Genomic DNA, 4,441 nt, shown 5'->3' on the forward strand with positions numbered 1-4,441 from the left:
GGCGGCAAGCTGGTGGGCGGGGCTAGAGCCGCCACCTGCGAAAATACGACCAATGAGAAGAGGGCTCCACGTCGGCCATCTTGGTAAAGGAAAAGCAACAAGGAAGAAAGAGAAAGCCAAGTAATTAAAGGAACCAATGGCCAAGCTAACTTATGTTTTTAGAATTAAAATGATTTGGGATCGAGTTTCCTGCCAGATAGCCCCCATACCACACTCACACAAATTCACAAATCAACATTCAAGGAGGGAATTACTGATTCAAGTACCTGGCTAAACCCTGACCAGGGTTTCTAAATCCATGAAAGAAAAACTCCTTAAAACTTCAGCTTGCTTTTGTCACTACCTACACAAAATTGATAGTGTGAGGTATCAGGCTTCTATTGCCTAGAAAAAAACCTTAACATCAACTTTTTTTTTTTTTTTTTTAACGTTTATTCATTTTTGGGGGGGGGGGTGGTACAGAGAGAGCAGGAGACAGACTCCAAAGCAGGCTCCAGGTTCTGAGCTGTCAGTACACAGCCCCTCACAGGGCTCGAACCCACTAACGGTGAGACCATGACTGGAAGGGAAGACGGTTGCTTAACCAACTGAGCCACCCAGTCACCCCAAGACTAACTTTTTAATGTTAGAACACAATTTATTGAAATCAAGTGTTTAGTTTACAAGGGTCACTGTGCAAATCAATGGAGCCACAAAGATCTGTATGACACAGTTCCTGCCCCTACAGCCAGGACAGGCAGTTATTCACACCAGTTATTTACACCAAACAGTGGCATATTCTGTATACAGATGTGTGTATGTATGAATATATGCACAGTCTCTTTCCCAAGAGGTTCTTCAAGCCTGCTATTCATTTTCTCTCAGGAGACTTTTTATATCACCACTCTGAAACTTTGTGCTCTCTGAGGATACGTTACCCACCAAATTTGGGGACCCTGTCTGTAAGTTCGTTAATGTGATGACCTGACCTATCCTTCAAAGTCTAGCTTAAAGCCCCTGCACCGGTATTAGCCCTTCTACCAGGTCAGTGTCCGGATCTCTAATTTCTCTGGCCCTCTGTTGTGTATCTGTGTCTGGGATTTTCCCAAAGTGATTCTATGTGGTCATTGGCTTTCCAGACTTAGGGCTGAAAGCACTTGCCAGATTCTTTCTCCCTTAAAGCATAAATAGGCATGTCAGGGGCACCTGGGTGGCTCAGTCACTTGGGCGGCTGACTACAGCTCAGGTCATGATCTCATGGTCTGTGAGTTCAAGCCCCGCATCTGTGCTGTCAGCACAGAGCCTGGAGCCTGCTTCTGATTCTGTGTCTCCCTCTCTGCCCCTTCCCTGCTTGCTCTCTGTCTCTCTGTCTCTGTCTCTCTCTCTCTCTCTCTCTCTCTCAAAAATAATAAACATTAAATAGGCATGTCAGTGCAAGGATCCACTATCAATTTTCCTGGATCCTCTGAAGATAACTCTGGGAAGACAGTTGTAAAGGGCACTATTCTGTCTTCAAAACTCTTTCTCTACTGACTCTTTCCTTTCAGAATGTAAACATAGTGGGTAGAGCCTAAAGAAATTGAGGCACTGAGGGTGCTGGTCATAGTGAAGGCATACAGTGCAGTTGGACTCTTGGCAGGAGCGAACACAGGACAAAATCCAACACATTCAATCTCTCACTCAGTAAATATTTGTTGAGTATCTACTATGTGCCAGCTTCTGTTCTGGTTGTTAGGGATACAGCAGTGAACAAATCCAGTAGGTGGATATTGTTATGGTGCAAGTACAGGCAGAAGCAGAGCTGGTGGGGTGGGGAACAGGGGCAGCTGCTGCCATTAAGCACCGTTTCCAAGTGGTGGTTTTTCTTTGTAATGTTTAATGTAACAAGTTAACAGAGTTTACAAACATGCTATATGTTAAGACTATGATGAGAAGCCTTTAAGAAGCCATGAATGGGAAGCACGTAAGAGAGGGGTGCGCATAATCACAAACACAGCAACCACCACACACAGGTTGTCCTTGATATTAGAAAGGAGATATACCCAGGTGATGGCAATTCTTAAGATAATGGCTGAGAGGATGTAGTAAGCAGGATCTGGTTCATTCAGGAAGGGAATCTGTAAATATTGACCAATTTTTGGCCTCTGGGGCAACTGGTCAGCACTCTTGGCTTTAGACGTATCAGAAACAGCAAGTAAACCCTGGCCAAGGTGAACATCTGACATTCTTCATGACATTCCTGATTAACGGGAAAAGCTACAAACTGGACGATTTTGTATGTGCATCCAGGAAATTAATGCTACAAGAATTCCGTTGGTTCTTGGCAAAACTGAGGAGGACTCCTGCCCCAAAGATTGGAGGCTAAGCATCAAGCTATTCTGTCAGCAATTAGGCTTCGGCAGCTCACGTGGAGGGCCAAGGCCAAACTAGGAAGTGAGGTGGTCGTTCTTTCTGGTGCCCAGATGTACCTAGTCAGTACATTTTCCCTGAATATAACATTCTCCATATGACCTCGTGCAAAGTTCGGTGTCACAGACTCCTGCCTTCCTGTTTGTTTATTCCTAACTGCTCATTCCTGGGTAGCAGCAAAAGTCTCCTAAAAGGCAAAATTCTTACCTCAATATATAGCTTCAGGGTAGAGAGAAAATGTCCAGATGGGCTTTCTGGGAAAGATAAAAACAAGGAAGACTCTAGGCACGTATCACTTGCCTCCTTGTTACCCCTGTGGTGAGTCACATACCTAGAGGGGCAATCTCACTAATACAGGAATGCCATCCATTCTTACCTACTTCAGTGCAATCTTACAGCAGCAGCTAATACGCTTTTATAACAAAAATCAGGTTCTGTTGCTCCTGGGTTAAAAACCCTCCAATTACTTCCCATGGCACTTGGAATTAAAAATCCAAACTCGGGTGGCTCAGTCAGTTAAGCATCTGACTCTTGATCTCAGGTCAGGTCTTGATCTCAAGGTGGTGAGTTCGAGCCCCACATTGGGGTCCATGCTGGGTGGCACCTACTTTAAAAAAATCCAAACTCCTCACCCTGGTTTATAGAGTGACTTAGTCCCTGCTGTCTCTCAGACTTCATCTTCTACTCTCCCTCTTGCTTACTGCTCTCCACCACACTGTCTGAACATCTGCCGTTCCATTGCACAGCTGTTTCCTCTTCCTGGACTGCTCTTACCCTGATTTTCACTTGGCTGACTCCATCTTAACATTCACTTATCAATTTACATGTCATGTTCTCTGACCACACACTCTAAGTAGCCACCCAATCACCCTCTACCACTCACTCTTGTTTTAATTCTTTTTGTAGTCCTTACCACTGTCTGCTTTGGTCTTTTATGGTCTGGATTGATTATTGTCTTTAATTCCCCCCTAAAATATAATCTCCAGAAATATAGGAGCTTTTTTTTTTTTTTTTTTTTTTACTTGTTCACACATGTAATCCCAGTACCTAGAATAGCTTGGGGACCCAGAAGACACTCAAGAAAGATTGCTGAATGTTCAAATATTGTTAAAATAAATGTTGTCTCACTGTCCCCAAAATTAATTACAAGGATGGGTGGCCAATTATAATGAAATTAACAATGAAAAACAGTGGCCATTATGCTCTTGGGACCAAGTCTTCTCTAAAAGGCAGTTAGGACTAGGAGCAGAGGGGAGCCTGGGTGGCTCAGTCGGTTGAGCGTCTGACTTCAGCTCGGGTCATGATCTCGCAGTTCGTGGCTTCAAGCCCTGCATCGGGCTCTATGCTGACAGCTCAGAGCCTGACGCCTGCTTCAGATTCTGTGTCTCCCTCTCTCTCTGCCCCTCCCCTGCTCATGTTCTGTCTATCCCTCTCTCTCAAAAATAAACATCAAAGAAGAACTAGGAACAGAAAACCTCCAAGGCTAGACACCTTCATTAATTGAGCAAATATTTATTGAGCATGTATCATGTTCATGAATCTTATGTCAGGCAATGAGTCTACAATAACAACAAGAAAAACTCAGTTTCTGTTGTTTTAAGGCCCTCATGGATGAGAGCCCAAAGCCATCAGAAGAGAAAAAAAAATCTTTAAAAGATTAAGTTTCTCGAGGGGATTCTAGGTGAACTCCATGCACTGAAACACTGAAGCAGCCTATCTTGAGCATTGCTAGGGAATGGGGGTGATTTGAAAGCAGAAATGGAATGTGTACTAAAGACAAATTGTTCACAGCTAAAATTTTTGCTGTGAACCCATTGGGGATATAAAATGGCAAACAGAATTTTAAAAGTAAATACTTTTTTTTTTTTTAAGATGTAGAATGTAGAAAGAAGTGTTCCCAAAAAAGGGGGGTGGAATGCAGCAAGTGTACCGGGATCTTTAAAGCTTACACATTACAACATACGCAACGTTGCACATGCATGCGAATTGTGTTCCTTTTGAGCTGAAGTTGGAATCACCTGATGAAGTGGTGTTCCTTGAGAAGACAGCTGTG

The sequence above is a fragment of the Panthera onca genome, chromosome A3 (assembly GCF_046562875.1).
Source record: "Panthera onca isolate mPanOnc1 chromosome A3, mPanOnc1 haplotype 2, whole genome shotgun sequence".
In the NCBI taxonomy this organism is placed as follows: Eukaryota; Metazoa; Chordata; class Mammalia; order Carnivora; family Felidae; genus Panthera; species Panthera onca.